This window comes from Seriola dumerili, unplaced genomic scaffold (genome assembly GCF_002260705.1).
Source record: "Seriola dumerili isolate Sdu_G_001 unplaced genomic scaffold, Sdu_1.0 BDQW01000309.1, whole genome shotgun sequence".
NCBI classification, from domain to species: domain Eukaryota; kingdom Metazoa; phylum Chordata; class Actinopteri; order Carangiformes; family Carangidae; genus Seriola; species Seriola dumerili.
In genome coordinates this window covers 1,683,673-1,706,213 of record NW_019174564.1, presented here as the reverse complement: position 1 = coordinate 1,706,213, position 22,541 = coordinate 1,683,673, and the positions used below count along the sequence as shown (strand labels likewise).

At 43.1% G+C, this 22,541-nt stretch overlaps 1 protein-coding gene across 21 annotated transcripts in view; it reads left to right on the top strand.

Annotated features, from left to right (window-relative positions):
* The first annotated feature begins 431 nt into the window (after window positions 1–431).
* The window catches only part of ptprd (protein tyrosine phosphatase, receptor type D), a 132,497-nt gene continuing 110,387 nt past the window's right edge, over window positions 432–22,541 (top strand). For 11 of the 21 annotated variants that reach the window (XM_022758788.1, XM_022758787.1, XM_022758775.1 and 8 more), the window contains exon 1: window positions 433–803. The gene's annotated coding sequence lies outside the window, so the exon portion shown is untranslated. Of the gene's footprint in view, window positions 804–22,541 lie in introns of all 21 variants that reach the window. The other 10 variants (XM_022758771.1, XM_022758769.1, XM_022758773.1 and 7 more) reach the window with 3 other exon arrangements.

The following is a 22,541-nucleotide window of genomic DNA, read 5'->3' as shown; positions in this document are numbered from 1 at the left end:
ACACACACACACACACACACACACACACACACACACACACACACACACACACAGTGTGTCTCTCTTTAACACAAATCTTTCTCTAAAATAGCCATGTCCAAGTGCACATTCCTGCAGTGGACTTGGGGGGAAGTTGATCCAGGAGTTGGGAGAGTGGGACCTCACTGAGTGACGTCAACCACCCCTCTACCCATCCACCTCTCTCGCTCTCTCTCTCTCACTCTCTCCCGTTTCTCTCTACCAGGGGCTTTAGTACGCACTCTGGTCTCCGTAAAGAGACAGACAGACAGACAAGACACACAGTGAGTGAGAGAAGGAGAGAGACAGTAAGAGAGAAAGGAGGGAGAGAGAGAGAGAGAGAGAGAGAGAGGGAGAGCGAGTGAGAGAGAGAGAGAGAGAGCGAGGGTGAGCGAGGGGCTGTGTGTCCCAGCCACACCGCACTCTCCAAACACAACCACCGTCTCGCCACGTTCAATTCAATGAAGATCTAACGAGCGCAACACAGACAGACCCAAACCAGAGAATATATTACACACGCTCCACGTGCGTGTTTTTCATCCTATCGCCCCGAAGATCATTAATGCATTGGAGGCGGACAACTCGCGGAAAGAAACGAAATAAGAGCGAACAGACGGGAAAAAGAAGAAGAAGCAGAAGAACCTGAGGACGGATTTCTTTCTTCCACGTTGTTTTATTTCCCAGGGACTCGGCTGTCATTACTGGATGTAAAAACTCTCGACTTCTCTTTATATAAAGAAAAAAGGAGACACTGAGTTTCAAACTGACCGCAAAATGGTGATAAGGTAAGACTGTTTTGACGAGCCTGTGAGTTTTGAGGTTGTGACAGTCAGAACTGAAGTCGCTGCCGCAGTGATTTCAGGTGTGCGTAGAGCCCCATGAAGTTGGTTCAAACATATTCGGCCTAGCTGTAATCCGTTACACATATTTGGACTGGCTTTATCTCATCATGCATGTAGGCTATATTCTGGCTGGTGTGTTTAGGGACCTGGCCGTTTTATTTGTGTGCCAACAATTGTTATAGGCATAGTTAAGAAATTCGCCTATGAATGCGCGCAACCTTGAATAGAAACAGCAGCGCTTTCAGAGCCACACTATGCTACAGTATGAAAAACGCCACTAAAGCCCTACAATACTGTTTTGAATATTAGCAGCACCTAAACTACATCTGTGAATGTGCAGGTGGAGTGTTTTTGTCATGGTGTGCGGTTTGTATTGAGGTGTGAGAGGCGACCAATGTCAAAAGCAGTTTATTTTTCATTAAATTATCCCCACACATCGTTAGAAGTATATCAGATTGCCTTAAAATTGCTATATAAGTCGGCTACAGTTTATCTGCTCCCCTGTATGTTATCAAAATTGACAGAATCGGCCAGCTCAAGCATGTTATTTTAAGCTCACTTTGAGCTGTGGCACTGTCATGTAAATACAGTTCATTTAGAGCGCCCTTTTAGAGTTGTGGAAGCCTTTCCAGTGAGGCGATTGTGAAGAATTTTCAAAGTGCATACCTGCGACTCTCCAGAGATCCCTCATCTCATCTGTCTTATTTTTAGAACACATTTTATTTTCGCGGGGTTTAAAGTTGACTGTGCTTTTTTAAAGAGCTCACACATACAAAAAAAAAAAAAGCAGCAAAATATCAGTGAGGCAAAAAGAGATTCAGTCAGTCAGTCACGCAGACATTCTGTCAATCAGGTGAAAGTGAACCTTTATTTCCAGCGGAGCTGTGCACACCACCTGTGCTCAGTGTGCCAGTTGGTCCACTAGGGGACTCATTCTCTCCAGCCAGTGAGGGGAATGCAGTAGAGAGGGGCTATGAGCCATGAAGAAGGGATCTTAGTTACCATGCCAAGACCCCCCTTCTTTTACTAGAAAAAAAAAAAAAAAAACAAAAAAAACTTGACTAGTAGTATAAAATAATTTTACAATAAATAGGGGGAGGGGTTTCAGAAGTTTTTGAAAATGAAGAAAACTATTGTAAACCTCAAATTCATGTTCGCCGGCATAATGTTGTAAAAAGCTTTAATGAAAGCGTTTTGAATGTGCCTTTGTGTGCCTATGTGTGCATATGTGTAGCCTTTAAAAAGGCACAATGTTATATTAAAAAAAAAAAAAAAAAAAGGAGGTGACTGAAGATCATGAGTGGAGTAGGCCAGTGAGGTGCTTGAAAGGCTAGTGAGAGAGAGAGAGAGAGAGAGAGAGAGAGAGAGAGAGAGAGAGAGTGTGTGTGTGCGCGCGTGTGTGTGTGTGTGTGTCTAAGCATGCCAATTGGTGTGCATATGTGTTTGCTCAAGCAATTCCCAGGTTATAGCCAGTAAGCGCTCCAGGAGAGTATACCCCAGCACCTCCACTGTCTTACATGTTTTACAGTTCCCAGCTGAAACAAATAGCACTTGCCCAATTTTGACACGGCGCAATTAACGCTGTCACCACACATTCGATTTCCAATTTTGCTGTTGCGACAGCAGTGCTCAAAAGAAGAGACAAAATGGATATGCACCAAGGTGGTGCTCAGTTTAAGTGCTGCTATCCAAAGTCGTTGAAGGGAGCAAAGTGTCTCAGTCATGGAAAAGCGGCGCTGGCGCAGCCATCTTCTCTCAAACCCTCATCCTTCACCTTGTGGTATATTTACGTCCTCCAAATATAATAGCTTTTTTAAAAAAACAAAACAAAAGCTTAATTCAAATTGTGAAAAGGTGTATGTGTGTGTGTGTGTGTGTGTGTGTGTGTGTGTGAGTGAGTGAGAAAGAAGGTTACAAACAATTCATGACATGCAAGCTATTAAATTGAAAAATGACATAACGCCTTAGAAAGTGCCTATAAGGGCGATTTTTGTGTGCCCGTGATCTACCTTTTTCTCCAGCTTTTTGTGCCTGAAGCACATTCGGAATCATATCCCACATTTCTGACAGTGTCTGGAAGGGACAATGGGGTGTTTTCATGACTGAATGTTAGAGAGAAGTTAACAATGTCTTTCAGGTGTCCTTTTTATTTGTATTACTTTTCTATGTGATTTTTCCGATCGACGCTACAACAGTTGGTCAAATGTTAAGATCATAGATCATTGACAGAATTGTAACAGAGGCATTCTTGAAGGACTGCAGAAGCCTTTTATATTTCCTTCTCCAAGTCCCTCTTCAGTTCAAAGCCAAGCCCTTTCACAAACAAGTGTGCCTGCACCTCACAGTCCCATTGTCTTAGCACAGCCAAGTAGCTCTGACTCACCAGTTTATTTCCAAGAGCAGAAAAAAGAAGCCGGAAAAAAAAGTTTGTTTTCTATCAGTGTGTATGTGTATGTACTCTTGTGCCAATGTGTGTGAGCAGTACTTCAGGAATTCCAAGGCCAGGGACCCTATTACGAGTGTGGAATGAGAAATCAACACTTACATTACAAAAATGGATACGTAAACATAGAGGCCACAATTATCAGGCGCCGTGGTGTTGGAACTGGAGGAGATGGAGTGCCAATAGGTCTGTTAGCAATCACCCCCCTCACTGCCTGCCCTCTGTAATCAGGTGGGTGTATTCTACCTTATTTTGTGCCAGCAACGGCCCGTAACAACTACCCACTGACTGGCAGCCTGGCTGGCTAGCTGGCAGGGTGGGTGGTTGGCGGATGCAAAAGAAGTTTGACTGGTAGAGGTCATACTGGAGGGGGAAAAAAAAGGCAGGGGGGGTATCAAGGTGTGGGTGTCATATCAATGTTGGTATGTGTGCTGTACACTGTACATGAACATACGTGTGTATGCATTTTGTATATCTTAAGGTTTAGTTTCCTCATGTTTCAACCTATGTGTGCCTGTGCGTCAGGGGCCCCCAGCCAACTACAAACCCACTTCACAGTGGCCAGCTTGATGCATTGTGACAAACGAGAAAGCAGTTTGATTTCGCACAACACTGAGCTGCGCCACAGCATAATGAAGTGATCATGACTTTACCCTTGGTTCACTTTGGCCCCGGTCCCGCTGTGTTTTTCCCCTCTATTCAATCGCTTCACTCACTTATTTACTTGGCAAGCATTTCCTCCTGTAACCTCTAGTACTGCATAACTAGCGTCAAGGGTGGGTTGCTTGATAAAAACCACCGCTACGGGGCATTGGTTTTACACATAGGGGAACGCTAGCAGTTTTTATTGATATTCAAGTTGCCACTGGGTTGGAATAATAAGAAGCCTATTTTCACGCCATGGCAAAATCACCTCTACTGTCCATCACACTGTCAGGGCAGAAAGCTGAGGCGTAAATATTATCTGGCAGTGGAGGGAGCACAGGACTGTAGTTGAGCTTCTTAGTAGTTTCCTGTTTACTCTTATTTTCTCTTTTTGTAACTATTGTTTTCTCCGTCTTTCCTTTCCTATATCCTTCTGTCTTTCTCTCTGTCTCAGATGGGTCTCATCAAAACGAAGTATCATGAAAATAAATCCCGCCTTCCACATCTTTCCATCCTGATCAAACTACACATATCTCCCTCAGTGAAATTTACTTGTATGTATTATAACACACAAAGCATAGTGTCACTTTGAACACGGTTCCACTTAGCATTGGGTACAACACAGTTAGAACGTGTCGCCTTGAGGCTCTGCCTCCAGGCTTTGCATACAGGGGAAACACCGATGTGTCAGAAAAAGGGAGGACCGCTTTTCTGCCGCAGCTGTCCTTTGCTTGCAGATTGGGTTTCAGCAGATATGATGGATGCCAAACGCCTGTAGCCAGTTGTGAAGACATACAGGAGAGGGAGTATGCTGGTATGGATTTGGATCGGGGTCACTGGCACTGGCAGAAGACTGGAATACTGTCCTTGACCTCCATTTTGGATCATTCCCCATCTAGCAACTAACAGCCTGCCACTATTAGCACTTTGAGACAGTTAGGAGCAATAAGAAGAACTCGAAAGACTGCAAATGAAACAATAATTCTGGTTTCAAATATCCCAAGATTCAAAATGATGGGGTATAAAAACGTACCTTGGTAATATTTTTAAGGGCTTCATTTTGTTGCAACCCAAAACATTATTTCTTTTTATGCCCTTCCCATTGTCTCATTTCCTCTTATCTTAATTTTTGGAAAGGCTGAGAGCAGAATCCACTGAGGTTCATTTGAATAACCGGCAGAATGAGGAAATAAAAGCTTGGGGAAGAAATCGAAGTGGCGGGCGGCTCTGTGCATTCATGTCACACAGCTTTATCAAATTATTCCACAATAGCAGCCACACAAGTGATGGAATTTCAATTAAAGTATGACAGTTTTAGAATTTGTTTCTGTTCGCAAGAGAGCTAGTGGGGGTTGCGTTTCGTGGGCTGGGGGGCGAGGGAGTGGACGGCGGGGAGGGTCTCGTTCAGAAGAATTATTTTGCAGTCTATATTTTCTATCTACCCACCTCACTCACCCCCTCTCCATCCATCCTCCCCATCAAAAGGGAATGACTTAGCTGAAACACTTTTGTTCGGAGGCACTCTGAGGTTAGAGCCTGGAGCCGTGCAAAAATGGGTATTATGATAAAGGTCTTTGTGACGAGAAGTCAAAAATAGAGCCTTTAGTTGATAGGCTCTTTCCAAGAACAATTACGCTACCTGCTGTGCCAAATAGAAGGGTGCAAGAGATAAGTGCAAGGGAGGGGTGCTCAGCTCAGACTGGTGGCTAGCTCGTAAACTGGGAAAGAGCAACGTATATATGACCCTCAGGGACTGTAAACTGTTTCAGAGCTGAATTTGTAACACACGCAAGCTCACAGACACTCGCATGCTCACACGCCAAGTATGTGCAGACACACACAGCCATGTGAAAGACTGTATAATAACCCTAACCCCAAGAATAGACCAAACATTACAGTTTGTTGCTGCAGCAGTTATGCAGAAAATTATTTGCATAAAATGAAAATAAAATAAAATAATGTTTATCTTAAATAAAGCTTATCGACAAAATGATTGAGAGTTGTATTTGATGGTCAGTTGCATTTCTCAGACTCCCTTTGGAGCTGGCAAAGAGGAAAAAATTCCATTAAAAAGTCCAGTAACATTGCCACCTAGCAATTTCACGAATGAGGAATGCATTTAATAGTGGTAGGATTTTTCATAATTTGGAAGAGTTTCCACAATTTGTGCCATAATTCTTCATGTGACACGTGCTGTAATGGGATCCAGTACCTCCAGTTCGCTCACAAAGTCTGGCACCCACATGTCCAAAGAGCGTTGTTTAAACATTTAGGGCTATCTCACAAGGTCTCTCAAAGTGAGGAATAAAGTCTAAAAAGGGCAGAAAATTCTCACAGATTGACATTGGCATAGTGTAAATATTTGTTCTTTATTATTCCTCATGCATCCCTCCCGTTTTAGAATTCAGATTTAAATTCCTGCATCACTACAAGGTTAGGAGTCAATGTTTAAATTCTGTGTAACCCCGGCATTCTCTCTCTACTCAATCTGCAATTATAGCTAGCTGCTTTGAAGAAGCCAGGCGGAACTAAAATGACTTTTCATGTCCGGTATAATGACTGCCATTTGGAAGCCGACATGGAGAGAGAGAGGGCGAGAGAGATAGAGCTACAGAAGAGAGAGTGAAAAGAGATGGAGGGAGGGGCAGAAGGAGGGAGAAAGGGGGACAATCAGTGGATGAAAATGGCTTAGGTCACCTCTGGTTCTGACCAGACGGCTCAAACCAATTGTCTTTCCCTCTGTCATTCCTCACAGATGAATCTACCACATTTTTGTCCTTTTCTCCCCTCCCTGTGCTGCTCACTCAAACTTTCACCTTCTTCTCCCTCTGTCTCCATCGTTCCTGCCTTTGGTCTCCATTCATTTGCCATCAACGGAAGCTTAGCAGCTTTAAGACGGATTACAAGATGAATTGCACTGAGAGACGCCGTATATTCTCTTTAGGGTGGGCCACTACTGCCAAAGGCCAGAGCTGAGTGCCGTCACCTGGGCTAGCAGCTGGCTATCTTTTACACTTCTCTCGCTAATGAGGCCAGACAGTTGGGGCTGAAGTTATAGCGCAGGCTGGATGCTGTGTTGGTAATCTATTATTTAGACTCGTGGGGAGGCTGGTCTCAAGAATTTCATGCATGCATTTTGCAAAGCAAATGGTAGCCCGGGGGGAATACAGAGCTCAGTGTGGGAAAGAAATGAGCGAGTATTAGACATTAATGTGAGTTGTAGCATTTCCTTGTGCTGCCTATTTCAAACCTGCCAAGACCTGAGAGGAAACTTTTTGGTATTTTGTCATTTTTTACATTATATTAGAATAGGAATGTTGCTCATACAGATGTGCTTCAGTGGTTCTAGCAGTGCTGACAACTCCATTCAATGTATGAGTCGTCTTTGTTGTTTTCATTCAGTGTTGCTTCCCTTCTTCCTTCCTTCCTTTATTTCATTCCTAGTTGTGATATTTTAGGGATGACAGACGAAGGTTGTGCTTGTGTCTTTAAACAGCCGACACAGAAGAACGGGTATATCTTTCCGTTCCCTTTTCATGTATATTTTAGGAACTATTTCAGAGGGATTTCGGAGAGTTGCATCACACTGTTATAGATAACACTGCACAGACAGGCCTTGTTTATATTTAGTAAGGCTAGAAAACTATGGCACACATGACCCTACCAATGTATTTATAGACTAATACCAGTGTTTAAATTTCCTTAGGTACCAGGGGCTACTAGGGCAACTTTTAAAAGATGTATTTCCCAACGGTCTCATTCATTTACTCTGACATCCAGACATTAGACAAGTATATTGGCCTGGTAAAAGTCACAAAATCAGCAAATAAGGCAATGAGACATAAGTATCCACCAACTTTTACAGCCCCATGAACCCTTTTGGCAATTAACTATATTTGGACCTGTGTATACGCAAATCTACTGGGAGATGAGATGGCAACAGTTAAACATAGAAAGGCAGTTTTAGCCAGAGCTGTTTAGCAGACTTGGGTTACTCCGAAATGAAGTTCATGCAGAATGGCTCAAGATATCACAAATAGCTTGGAGTTATAGATAGCATAAATAAGCTACACATACCATCCCCATGAAGTCACCAAGTTATTCATCGCTCCACACGTAACACGGATCGACATCATGATGATTTAATGTTGAGATTTGCCACAGTGTGAAATTGTGACGAGCCGCTCAAGTCATAGGAGTGTGACAGTGTCGTACTGTCACACAGTATCCACTCTAACCACATTACAGCTTTCCGGTAATTGGTTTAATGATGAGTATTTTCGATGGCACACCCCGCACCCACATACAGGTGCGAAGTTTGGAGAATACCATCCGCCATCATGAAATCACCAAAACCTGCAGGGTACAGTAAACTAGAATGTCTCTGACCTCTAACTTGAAAGAATTTCCCCTGAATTTCTCATGCTGTTCAAGGAAGTCCATGTCAGGTGTAGGGCAGTGTAACCCTAGCTGCCACACTTTATCCTCCACCTATCCCTACCTTGTCCTTGCATGTGTTCTCACGTCGATCTACCCTAAAGAAACATTCCAGGAGAGTTTTAGCATTGCTGTAACAGGACACCATCATGCCTTGTGTGTGTTTGACATGAAGAAAGGGAGAGTTTGTGCGTGGGAATTGGAATGTTTTGGGTCCAGCCTTCTCTTTCTTCCAATCTGTGAAAGTTTAACACAACATGCTACTTGGGTTACATGATGTAAGACAACAGGTAAGCTTAGATTGGTTCCTTAGATCACAAAGACTAATAAGAAGTTAGCTGTTAGATGGGATGGCATGTTGGGCATGTGTGGATATGTACAGATATGATTATGCAAAGAAAGGTATTAGAATTAGGGAAGCTAACAGACACACACACATACATTATGCACATGATTAGCAGGGCTACGAGTTGAGATAGTGGAGAAACATAAAGACAAGGCAACAAAATATAGCCGGGTAGACAAAAGGCACATTTTTCGTCAAAACAAAACATCTATAAAGTAACTTAGTTGCACAAATGATTGGTCTTTTCTGAAGAAAACTCAGGAGAAAATACCACCTGAGACCTTACCACCGTGACTGTAGTTGAAACTGAAATATAGACTTACGATGAAATGGCTTACTAACTTTAACTGTCATCCATATTTGATGGCTTGCCTCAGGTCTAGACAAGGAAAATGGCACCAATTAGAGTAGGTTTTATTTTAAAAGCATTAACTCAAAAAGGAAACTCATATACATCAAAAAAAAAAAACTGTGGATGGATGGCAATTTAGCTGTTGATGCTGGCCATCAACCCTCAAGCTTTTAATATTGCAAATGGATTTTCCTTTTGCCGGAGCTGATTTTCATTCCAGTGACAGTCCAAGAAGAGAGAGAGATTGTGTGTGCGTGCGTGCGTGTGTGTGTGTGTGTGTGTGTGTGTGTGTGTGTGTGTTTGTTTTACAGTCCTGGGCTCTTTGTGTCACAGTCTATAGAAAGGTTCATTTTGTAGCCATGAAAACACATTACAATGCAATCCCTTCCTTCCCCTTCCTCCTGCTCTCTCTCCCATCTTCCCACCCTCTGCCGTTATTTGGAAACCTTCCCGACCGTCTATTGTGATAAGCTAAACACAAAGCTGTGGCTAGCTGCTAGCCATATTGTTGTCTTGCTCCTCCGCTTGGACTGCCAGCCTGCATAACACTGCACCAGGGAATTAACCTCTGCTGCTGTTTCTTTCATATTGTATAAATTTGTGCAACGGCCACTCCAACAGAGCCACAGGGGGAAAAGTACTCTAAATGTTGCCAAATTACTGACAGCTTGTCTCCAGCGCAACTGCATAAATACACAGTGAATGTGATAAACAGCTCAGTCTCTGTTGCTTGTGGCTGTCTCTAGTGCAACCTTTACAGAAATAAAAGGGCATGACATTTTTTTTAAAGACAAGCTAGTTGACGTGAAAGTGGGAAGTTAAATAAAGGATAGTGTAGTTCAGTGAATGGGACAACACTACATTGTCAGTTTGTGACCTTTCCCATTTGCTCTGACAAGCCAGGGTTTCTCTCTGTCAAAATGGCCTATGCCGTTTGTAAGCGATTCCTCCCTTCCTGTCCTTTTTTTTTTTTTTTTATATATATATCTGCCATCTGCAGTGACTGCATGACGCCACAGCTTCTGTGTCATCGGTGATAACGTTCACACACACACTGGGACTAGACAAGAGAGAGCGGAAAGGAAGAAAGAGGGGGACAGAAAAGACAGCGAAAAAGAGTGCTCACTTCATCCTTTAATTGTGTCTGTGAATGTCCCAGCGGACTTCATTACCCAGGCATCCTAAGAAATCTCACTTGTTTGCTCTTGGAAACATGTAAAAAGCGTTTGTAGTTCTTTTTATGTCTCTACAGCAGCATGAAGTGCTTCAGTTGGGCAAGTCAAAATTTCTCTGTAGCACAGACAGAGGCATATTTCAAGCAGTCAGTAAAGCTAAGGGGTTTCTTTGCAGTACGAAAGTTTTGATGATTATGTGCTGAGCTAATGGATCTGATGGCTGTCCTCAGCAGGCACTTTACAGCAACATCCTTTACAGGAGTGGAATTGAAGGACAATCCCATTTAAATTAAAATACTATTTTTCATTTTTGCTCTTTAGTTTAACTAGAAACTCACTGCATAATTTGAGGAAATAAACGTATGGATTATTTAAATTTAGCCATATTTTAGTGATGCTAATAGAAGAGGAAATGACAGAAAAAAGTGCTAATTTAAAATTTGTCCATAGAAAACTGTAATACGGTATTTCAGATTTTAAAATATACATTTTTTTCCTGGATAGTGACATTAGTCATTTCCTAAACTGCTGTTTGTGAAAATAACACCCTTTCTTTTACGATATAAAGACAAATATTGGTGACACGTTCAGCTTCCATAGACCTTACCAGAGGAGTGGAGGTAATTTTTGACTTCATTAAATCGGAGGCTAAAAATCTACAGCATCTCTGCATAAAAACACAGCAGGAGAGGTGATTATCTTTGGAAATTAGCTCACTCATTTAGAGCTGTGTGGATGCAGATGCCTCCGTTCAATGGAAGCCTATTATTCCAAACGACTCTCATTAAGCCATAGTGAAATAAGGCAAGCTGTGGAAGCAGTGAAATAAAATCTTTAGACTGGCTGTGCAGAACTCGGTGAGCTACGCTGTCTTCATTAAGAGCGCTGACGTCAGGAGTGAAATGCAGAAAATGATTCAGTGTATGCAGCTGATTTCCACCTCTTATGCCCTATAGGAGGTTATTTGGTTTTTGTGCTTGGAGCGGAGGGAACTGAAAATACAGTCTGAGCCTAATGAGTGAGTTTAATAAAATGCCTAACAATGAAAAGCATGAGTCACAGCTGATCTCTAATTACTGTATTTCAATGTAGACCTGCTGATCAGAAGCTCTTTTGAATAACATTCATAGCAAGTGTTTTTTACTGATTAGTCAAGCTGTGCTGACTTCTATATAACACAAGAGAAACCAGATCACACACTCACACTGTGGCCTACGACACTGGTTGCCACAGACCGTTTGCCATTTGTGCTCTTCCTGCAGCAGTCACTTAGTCCACCTCTGTTTAAGGCCCTTCCAGGTATGCATTGTCCCAAAAAGCATAATGCCTGGGTAAGTGCTGCTCTTAGTCAGGTAACAGCATAGATTGCAACAAAGTGGCATCAACATCCTTCCAAATAACTACCTTTTTTGCTTTTTCTTACTAACACACCCCCAATGCACAAAACATGTGCATTGGGAGCCATTTCAGGTCAGTCTGTCAATCATTAGTCATTACACACGTCATCCTTACTGCAAAAGTAGATTTCTGGTGCTTTGTTTGCAACGTGAGAAAATAACAGGACATAGTTTTGGTTGCCTTTGGTTAATTGTGCAGTATGTAATTATGATAAAGAGTAATTAACAGTTCAATTACCGCAAGCATTTAACTTGATTATAAATTTTCACACCTTAGCAAACCTTTTTTTCAATCTTCTACAGCTGTTGTTTGGGAGACACAGCCATGTCAGATTACATGTGATGGCCCATTTAGACTGACTAACCAGGTCACTGTCTGAAAGGGGCAGTAGTGATTACAGTTTGACCAGTTTGCAGAAATTTGCCTGAGCTTTGCCTCTGCGGTAGAGAAAATATTTGCATGTAGATACCTATAAAAGGTTTTGGTAAAGCAAACTTTTTTTCCTCTATAAAACTGAAGATCAATTCATTGATAAGTTAAAAATGTATTGATAAATAATAGTCAATTTGATCTGTTCTTCTTGATAAAACATTCACAAATGCTGCAGTTATTCTAATTATTCGTGGACTGTGGTACATTAAATGACAACAAAACCAGTGCTGTAAAGCAAAGCACCGCGGGGCTGTACAACATCTGGACTTATTTTTTCCTCAGGATCCATTTCAAGTGTTTAACACCAGGGGAGCGCAGTTAGAGGAACGAGTGGGGAAGGGAGATTAGATGGACTCTTGTCAAATGAGGAAAAATACTGATGGCTCTCATGGTTCCCTGTGGTCTCAACAACACAGCAGGTGGCTTTCATTTGCATCTCCCATGAGCCTACCTCCTCCTTCTGCCTTTATTGTTTATTTATGACAACAGCCGCAGGTGGAAATCAGATGACTGTCAAACCATCCTAACGCCGAACAAGATTCTTTCATGTGCACGCACGCACGCACAAATTGTGAACACGCAAACACAGCAGACAGAGCTCTGTTTTTCGAGTGTTGCCCTGTTTATTACTGCTGTATGATAACCTCCGTCCATAGATTCATGTGCTGTTTGGCCGGAGCCCTAAACATCAGTAGCCTGTATAAAGTGATGGACTATACACATTAAAATTCGATCTCCTGCATCAGTACATCCAGTGCTGGTCAGGACGGCAACTATAAATTGCTGGCCATTATTTTCGATTAACCACGCTGACACCGTGGCCCATCACATTTCTTCCCATTTTTACCCCCTGTCACAGTGGCGCCATATTTCCAGCGCTGCTTCATTTTAGATTGTCCCGAACCATGATAACACAGACCAGTAAACCTCGGGACACAAGCCACCGGGCGATCTTATTAATGGCAGAGCTGCGATAACCATAGTTGTCTACGTCCTGAGTTGGTATCTCGATCTTCTGGCACATCCTTTCCAGGGCCTGAAGAGCAGAGGTGTCATAGCGGGTGCAAAGGGGCAACGACTTGGCAGTTTATCATTGATATGCTGGGGAAGTTTCTAATAGCCTGCATCGCAAATACAGCAAACAGGGTTCCCCAACCAATGCTTCAAAGGCAGACACAAAAGGGCGCTCTTTGGCCACAAATCAAATTTGAACCGTGTAAAATAGAAATCATCTTATTGGTTTGCATTGTTTCAGAAACCCTATAAGAGGGGATATAATTGGGTAATAAATACATAAGAAAGAAGAAAATGAAATAACCTTAACATTTACAGACCCTGTATATTCATATAAACATAGGCAGTAGATAGCATGCTAATTTTCTTGTGCCAGATTTCACAACCTTGCAAGCTCCACATCATATTAAACCTAAATATGCAGATAGGATGGAAACAGATATGTGGTTAGTTGCCAGCTAACATCAAGGATAGCAGATGCACAACAGGAGCAGATACATGACATTTTTATCAATTGCTCATTCTGTAAAATAATGGCTGTAACATAATGTCCCTAAGCAAGAAACAACTGCCAGCACTATCAGAATTACGGCCACTTAATTATCTTCACTACTAAGCTATTACATTATGCCCAATCACCTAATTGTTAATATTGATATTGATATTAAAATTATTGATACGGCATGGAGCCTTAGCTCATTTGCAAAACAATGAGTTCAAAAGGGCATAGAGTAAACTGAATCGGTGAAAGCAATCTGACTGTTAAGCTCTTGTTTTGACAGAAACAAATTGTTGTGTCTGGGTGGAAAGTCCTTCTCTTAGTTCTTAATGAGTTTATTGGTAATCAATATCCCTTTCTCGTCCACTGGCATGTGACACTGAGGCCATGACCCAAGAGGGACCCTTAGACGCTGGAGTTGAGTGGGTCAGTGAGGATTGGAAGTCGTTCGTTCATGCTTAGACAGACAGGAATGCCCCAGTTTCACTTAGGTGAGAGGAAGGCAGGAAATGAAAGAAGCTTCATCTCGGCCCTCACCCCGTTGGTATAGCTTTTTCTCTAGTACCTTGGAGGCATAATGTTTCTCTTGACTTAAAATAAGGCAGTTGATTTCCTATGTTCCTCTCTCACATCCTGAATTTCAAGATGTTCCCTTTCTTATACACTCTACACATGCTAACTGAATTGGCTTTTGACCAGTTCTCTTTGAAAGTAGACCTCCTCAAAGAGCTGGGTATGCGTCCCTGTCAAATACTGCACAAAATGCCAGTCTCCCTGTCTGTCAAAACTGCTTAGCGGAACCTCTCTTCCAGTGATTTTGTTGGTATCCTGCTGATACAGACACTTTTTTGGTGGCATTTTTTTCAGGAAGATGGGGCCTGGTCTCCCGGTGGGGGTCAGAGCAGTTGACCCTACCCTGGCGAGCTCGCAGTCTGCGTGCAAAGATTTTATTCAGCCCCACTCAGTAGAACAGCGGGGTGTGACCCGGGTCGATGTGGCATTGCCAACAGTGATTCCATTGAGAAACCCGAGGCCCATTGAGAGGCACTGATCGAGGGTGCCGGATGTTTTTGATTCACACTGCTGAGCTTCTATATATTCAAGAGTCAAATCAGTCTGTTAAAATTGGGTTTGTTTTTCTTCTCTGGAAATGGAGCTGGCAGGGTGCAACGGAGATTTGCTATCCCTAAAAAAGATATAGTCTTTGCGCTATGGTTCATGTCAAACACACTGTATATGCACACCATTTGAGGTCTGCGCCTTTTTGTTATTATTTAGCCTGATACAAAGCAGAACAAAGGAGGGGGAGAAGAGGATATCTGGCAAATGAAAAACAATTAGGCCAGGTGCCAGACTCAAGTCAAGCATGTGAGCTCAATAAAGCACACTGTATCGATTTGTGAGTTATTCATTATTTGTTTTGGATGTAGAGAAAGTTCTTTGGAAAATGATTTTGGTGTGCAGTTCAGAGTCTGAAATAAATGGTTTGACAGATCATCAATGACCACAGAATATGTAAGTAAATGGCCTGATATGGATTTATTTTCCAATGCCACCCCCCCCCCCCCCACCAACCCACACACACACACACTCTTCTCATGAGCTGTTATGCTTAAAGCAAGACCAAGCACTCTCCTGAGTATTGGATTTTTGTCCAGCCTGCTTTCAAATGTGAAAATGAGGATTTATTTTGTTCTGCTGCTTGAGTAATGCGTATAAGAGAGCATGGATTCGACTAGAAAAATGGAGATGGAAGAAGGATATACATCACACCTCGCTTAATCTCTCTCATGACAACAAACAGCCTTACCAGTGGTAACATGCAAGCATCTAGACACTCAAAATGCAAAAATGGCAGCTTTGTTTACTGCCTTCAGAATAAATGGCTGAGGCCCCGCTGTCACTCACAGATGGCACTTCCTTTGAGAAAAAAAAATTGCAGAGGCAGTGACTCGTAATAATGCGTTGGCATGGCGGCAGCCATTTTGCACAATCTCCGGAGGCACTGATCGTCACAGAGAGGCGTTGGCATTGTCTTGGCACTTGCCCGACCCCAGGCTCCGAGTAGTAACTGATAGCCAAGCTGGAGCTTGTCAGGCCTGACGTTTATCACTTTTGACATCTGTCCACACCATCTCTCTCCCCTCATCTATAGCAGGCCCCACAACACTGACCTTGGGATCTCTTTCTCTGTTACTCCACTGCCCAAAACCTTCCTCCCCCTTCTTCTATGTCCTCATTTGGCTCCGTTTCCGTGCGAGTTGTTTTGAGGCTATCATTTACCCTTTTAGACCTTGCTTTGTGGTCAGACATGAACCAATGTGCAAATACTGACAAGCACCATGCCTTATTTGGATTCCTGCTTCTATGCAACATTTAGTACATGTAGTGAATGGCTATATTGTAACCCTGTCTTGTCTACTAAATTAATGCTTATTGATTGGTTTATGTGAGAAATACACCCTTGGAAACACATGATAACAGAGATGTTGTGCAAGTAAGAAATTGAAGAAAGCGAGACAAAGTACGCTGTTTGTGATTTTTAAATTCATGGTTTAACTTGAAACTGATTTCTGCCTGCAGATGGTATGAATTGTTTTATATTGCTGTTTTATGTGTTTATGCCAACAAGACAAAAGGAAAAAAAAGGGGGGTGGTGGGGGACAAGCTGCCACACACAGCCCAGCGTTGACAGGCTGGCAGGAGAATGTCTGACACGATGTGTTGTGAGGGAGTGCTGCTGCTGTCGGAGTACAGTGTTGCTGTTTGACAGCCCAAAGAAAGGGTCAGCGTGGCCAACACATCCAGACATACATATGTCCATATGGCATCCTGAATCAATTTGTGTCATGACTGACAAGAAAAATATGCTGATGCTGGTTTTAACACAGTGAGGGCCTACAAGATTAGAAGCTAATCAGTTCATGATCCTTTCTGTCTGTGAGAACCAACATATCCATATTGTGCCAAGTCAAGGGGGTCCCTGTGAGTTTGTGTATTTGCACGAAACAGAGAAATATTGAGAGCTAGTTAGACTCCCACACCACTTGCAATCTAGATCATTTTTCTTACCGAGTCAACACTTTAATCAAAATCCACAAACCGGTTGCATTTACAGCACAGCATTGCTTTTTCCTGTGTTACATTGTGCATCCTTTTACATTATACCTCATTATACCCTCACCCCTGGCCTCCCTTATGAGGTAATTAAGCCCCTGGTTGTTTGTTTAGCTGTCTGCATGTGTGTCCTGTATAAAACACAGGGGGGGCATATGTTCTTCCTACCATAAACCCATTGAAACAGCGGGACATGAGTGGCGAGGAGGGGTCGACTGTGCTTGTGTGTGTGAGTGTGTGCTCTAATTAGGCAGGCAGTAGTGTATTAGCCTCACTGGGCAACAGCCAGCTGGGAGCATCTGGAGTCGTCTTTCATACTCACCAACTTCCCCACTACACACATACTTGTCCACACACACACACAAAATTAGAAAAAGATATCTATGGAGCAGCAGTGTGATAAGAGAGTGTAGGTCAGGCATGACGGGTCATATGCACAGCTATTTAAGTCTGCCACATTTTAAGCCTCCCTCACATCATAGCCCCCACCCATGACCCCGTCTGGAGTCCTTGTTTTAGAGTAACGGTGCCACTCTCACGTCTCTCTCGAGATTGGAATGCCAACAGCAGAGAGAGCAGGACCTCATCCATTTCCAACGGCTTTGGCACTCCCAACGACGCATCAAAGCTGTCCCGCAGGACCAAAAGAATTTAGTTTCAAAGTGGGGTCTATATCTAAAATAATCCTCAAAGCCTCTTGCAATCAGTCAGCTCAGTGTTTGTTTGTTTTAAGAATTAATGATAAATGAGATGGCTATTTTGATCTTTTTTTATTGTCAGGATTTTGATTGTTGAATTCTTTTAAAACCACCTCTTCTATTCACCAAACTCTCAAGGCACTGAAGCCCCTGCTACGTAAACTCTCTCGTTAATATCAATGACATATTTCAGCTGCTCCCAGCTCTCACTGCAATCCCTCTAACGTCCAACTTAGGTTCCTGCGTAGGTGCACACTCACCACTGCACGAGATGCATCACTTCCTGTACATCAGCTAAATATATTACAAGAAAAACTGCTGTTTCTCACTGTAGAGAGAGAGAGAGAGAGAGAGAGAGAGGGAAAAAAAACAGAAAGACTGAGTTGGCAGTCTAAGTATTTCTCCTGTACGGAGAGCTCAGTGAGCCAACTGAAATAGTGTTTCTCTGTGCTATTGATTAGCTGGTTAGGCCATGAAAAGCCAGGGACAAGACAGCCACTGAGCCCCCTTCCTCTGGCTTACCACTGCATGCTAGTATGTCTGTTCTCTCACTTTTCTCTCTTTTATGCTCCCTTATTTTTCATTCATCTCAATCCTCTCTGTGTACTGTATTTGTCGCCCTGATTCCCCTGCTATTCTTATGTGTTTTGCTGTTCTGCTCACAGAGAAAAAGCCCTGGCAAGCCGCATGCCGAGTTAGATCACAGGAACCCAGCTGTTAACAGTCAAGGGCCGCTTCTTTTATTAGCCGTCAGTAGGCCGACCTGGTAGGGCAGTGAGAGGGAGAAAGAGTGGGTGGCAGGAGGAGGAGGAGGAGTGCAGGGGCAGTAGGGGGCACAGATTTCCCAGCTGTTAGTCCACAAGCTCTGCCCCTCTGTCACAGATTAAGTAGATCAGCGGGAATGCAAGCACATACACAGAGGCAAGACAAGACAGGTGACAGAAAATAGACTGAGATGGTCCTCTTCAAGGAGGATACTAGTTGCATATGGGCTACCAAAGTCCTTAAGTTTTCTGTTGACTGAGGACTGTTAAGTTTTGCACACTGCACTACTGGAATGTACAGTGGGATAAGGCACAAGCCAGCAGGCGTGCAATGCCTTAATACCCCTACAAATCCCCTTTTCCTGCCTCACGTCTCTTTTATTTTTCCCTACCATCTCACAAACCCATGCCGCCTTTCAGTCTGTGGAGTACTGTTTTACTAGTGCGCCAGTGGTCTAGAAGGACACAAAGGACCTGAGTGTAAAATTATATTTCTAGCTATATAACCAGACCTCCATTGTGACATTTTTACAATATTATTTTCATTAAGATTGCGGGGATGGTTTTCTGTCTTTGTTGTGCCTCCACTCTATCTGCTTCAATTCTAACCACAGTGGAAACAAAACCACTCAAAAAAAAAAAAAAAAAAAGTGGCAGTGATGAGAGCAGCACAGAGTGCTCCCATTTTATATGATTAAATTTACTGTGACAAGCAAGCATGCTGTGTTTTGGCAAAACATGTTGCTGTGGGAACCCAGAAACTTCAGAATTTCTGAACAAAAGTGGCCCACATGAGGTGCTCAAAAGACTTGACATGAGATTTGAGAAAGGGTCTTCAGCAAGTCTTTGCAAGTCCCTTTTTACTCTCAAAGTAGTCAAGATGTCTGTATTGTATTTGCATATTTATGAGAAATGGGTGTCACAGTGATTAAGTTAACTGGGAGCCAGTTCTGCAGAGTGTGGATAATGAAATCATATAAAATGTGAAAGTCAGAGGACATTTTCTTAAAAATATCTCTGTCAGCCTTGTGGCAGAGTTGGTGAAGTTTGACTTCAGCAAGATGATGAACACATACATTTGGTGATTCATGTCAAACGATGATTTAGTGGTTGCTGTGATTGTTGTAAGATGTTGAAAATATCCATGATAGACCTTTGTATGTTAGAAGTGGTGGACAAGCACTTGAACTGTACACTGCAGTATCAAAACCTATGGGATGATAATCAAACAAAAATTGACCTGAAGCAACAATAAATCCAGAGCATGATTACTCAGGAAAGCTACTTTCACCAGACATTCATGTTGTGTTTAATAAACATGGAACCAATATGGACTTTATTACTAAGTGCTTGAGACCAACGTAGCTCAGTTGCCCCAGACAAGTAATTAGAGTTCACACTGAGGCCTGACTCTAAAATACAGTCATTATCCCAGCAAAAAATACAACCTTTCCAGGTCACATCACTTTGTTTGCAGCAGTAAAACAAGTTTATTTCTGCATTGAGCCACCATTATAGTAGCCCCAATCCACTTGCCAGCATTTTATAGAGCACAGAGTGATTGGGGGCGACTGAGACATTCAATAAAAATGTGGTAACACAATTGGCTCAACACAAGGTAACTGCGTGAGCGTGACAATATTTGTGTGGAATTTGTGCTTGATTATAGTATCAATTTATATACCAGTGTATGCAATGTGTGTGCAGAATAGTTTTCATCACCCTAATTTAACAAGCGCCTCATGAGTGAAGCCCAAAACCAAGGCACCAAATTCTTTACAACCCCCTTAAGAGCTAATCAGCCATCTTGCAATGAAACACTCGAGTTTATATTGGCCCATCTTGCACAATAGTCCCAATGTACGCTTGTTGTTAAGCTCAAAGGTCTTGGCAAGAGTGAAACTCATCCTGTTGTTGTCTTGGTTATTACAGAATGCAGACAGGAGAAGAAAAAAAACAGGTCATAATCTGAGAAGGCAAAAATTAGGCCCAAAGTATTTATGGCAACTGCTGGCTGGAGTGTGGACAGAAGTTTCTCACAACAATGAGAAAACGTCCCTCGCAAAATTGCCCTTGGAATGGGAGATCAGCCGTGAATTTTCAATCAACTCAACTTTCCTCCTGCAAGACTTCTGCATCAGCAAAACATCTTGTAAATATGATGTCTAACCAGTTTTCAGGGACACAGTTTGCAGTGCGCCATTGGGTTGGACCTGTTCATGTTACAAATGTATGATAAATACACAAGTCTGCTTCACTGAGCTTAAATTAAACTGCTGTGATGTTGAGTGGTTTTGAAGAGGTTTTGACTGTTTCACTAAGTTGTTAATAGACTAACAACAGGTCCTCTTTATAAGTTTATCATAATAGAAATGTACAGTATACAGTCCATATATCAGCATCCGAGCAGATGTTACTATAGATGATTAAAAAAAGACATAATGCTACTTTAGCTTCTGTGACTCAGTCTCGCTCCAGTTGAGCGTTAAAATTTTTAGTCATCATTTTGAACCAAATCCAATGAAGTGCTCCCCCTCATTTTTCCCAAGAGGCACCCCTTGAATGAGGATCTGTGGGAGGATCCCGCTCAAACTCTGGATCTCAGCGTGCTGGAGACACAGGCTGTATGCTCAAAGAATATACACTTCATCAAACACACCAGTGAAGGGGAAGGGGAGGATGACCCCACTCACATATACACAACACTACTGGCACCATCGCCAATTTATCACAAGTAATTTCCTCAGCTCTTGACCTTTGACCCCTCCCTAGGGCTGTGTTTGTATTGAGGGCAACGTGCCACTGTCTGAACTGTCTGTCTGAAGCCTCCCTAGAGGGACATGCCGGTGTTTGCAGGAGAAATATGCTGCTTAAGCCACTGGTGGTGAATCCAGCCTTGTGCCCAGCATGTGTTTCTGTCTCTGTGTGTATGTCTGTCATTGTCTTCTCAGCCCTCTGGTGTTTTATGCATGCTGCTCATTAGCCAGACAATGGCCACTTACCATGAAATGCCGTCCGGGGCAATATGTCAAAAAACCCTAGGGATGAAAGAAGGGAGGCAGCAGAAAGCAGTGCAGTTAGAAAGAAAGAGGAAGGCTGGGGCAATTGGACAGAGAGGTGGATGTAAAGAGAACGACAGGGAGTGTCCATCGACAGCTTGAGAACAAAAGAGACAATGTGTGCAACAAACGAGTGGGGGGTTGTATGTTTTTCTCTGCAACAATCCCTGAATAAAGAACGAGCCTCACCTCAGTTCAATCCACCAACCTGCCACTCCGAACAGTGACATTACAAGGAGCCCAGTGAGTCAGTCTGCCCTGACCTCTTGTGCTTGTGAGATCTAGCAGAACAAGGCGGTGCGGGCGCTCCATGCATGCACCAGCCACACCGCTGCAACCCTATCTGAGGCACGAGCTCCATCCAGTGTATGCTGGCTCCCCTCCCCTTACATCACCGCGTCTGGAGGCGGAAGGTGGGGAGGGGGTACAAGATTAATGATGGTGCTAACCGCGTATTTATCATCCGGCTGGAGAGTAATGCGACACCTTTCTAATCTGAATATATTTCATTGGGCTGTTATGGCACTCAGCCCTGGGCCCCATGTATGTGTGTGTGTGTGTGTGTGTGTGTTAGTGTGTGTGTGTGTGTGTGTGTGTGTGTGTGTGTGTGTGTGTGTGTGTGTGTGTGTGTGTGTGTGTGTGTGTGTGTGTGTGTGTGTGTGTGTGTGTGCTTGTACCTCTCTGCGTCACTGGAAGTGTATTTGAATGTTAATCATATCTGCTTGAGTTTGTGCGTGAGAATGCGTGTGCTTGTAAAGGCATGAGAGTACTGTGATACCAACCAGCCGCCATAATCGCTCGTGCTATCTACCCTGGCAAAACGGCCCTGTGGTAATTAGATAAAGATGAAGTTCCTCTTTTCAGCATGTTGGGGCCACGCTCCCTGAGATCCTCTCTTGTGATTCTCAGCAGCCTTATCAGGTGAACACCCTTCTTCCATCCCCCTCTCCATCTCTCCCTCTCATTCTCCTACTACTTCTTTTTGGCACTCAGCAGAAATCAAGATGGATGTCTCCTCAAAAGAGATGGGGAGATAGGAAATGCGCAAGGCCAAGATGAGGCCTGATAGGACCCACATTGGGCCTCCCGTTAGATTGGCTCCACTGTCACCAGTGCTGCCAGAACTACTGAGGAACTCTGGAATAGCAACTGCCTGGTTTAGAGGGTACTCTGTTGTGGGTGTTTTCAAATGGGGAACTCGCAAGCTCAGTAGGTAGTTTGTCCACGCACAAGACCACACACAAATGTTGAATTATGCAATAGTTTGGCTCTCTTACACTATGTCATACTTAAAGTTAGCCT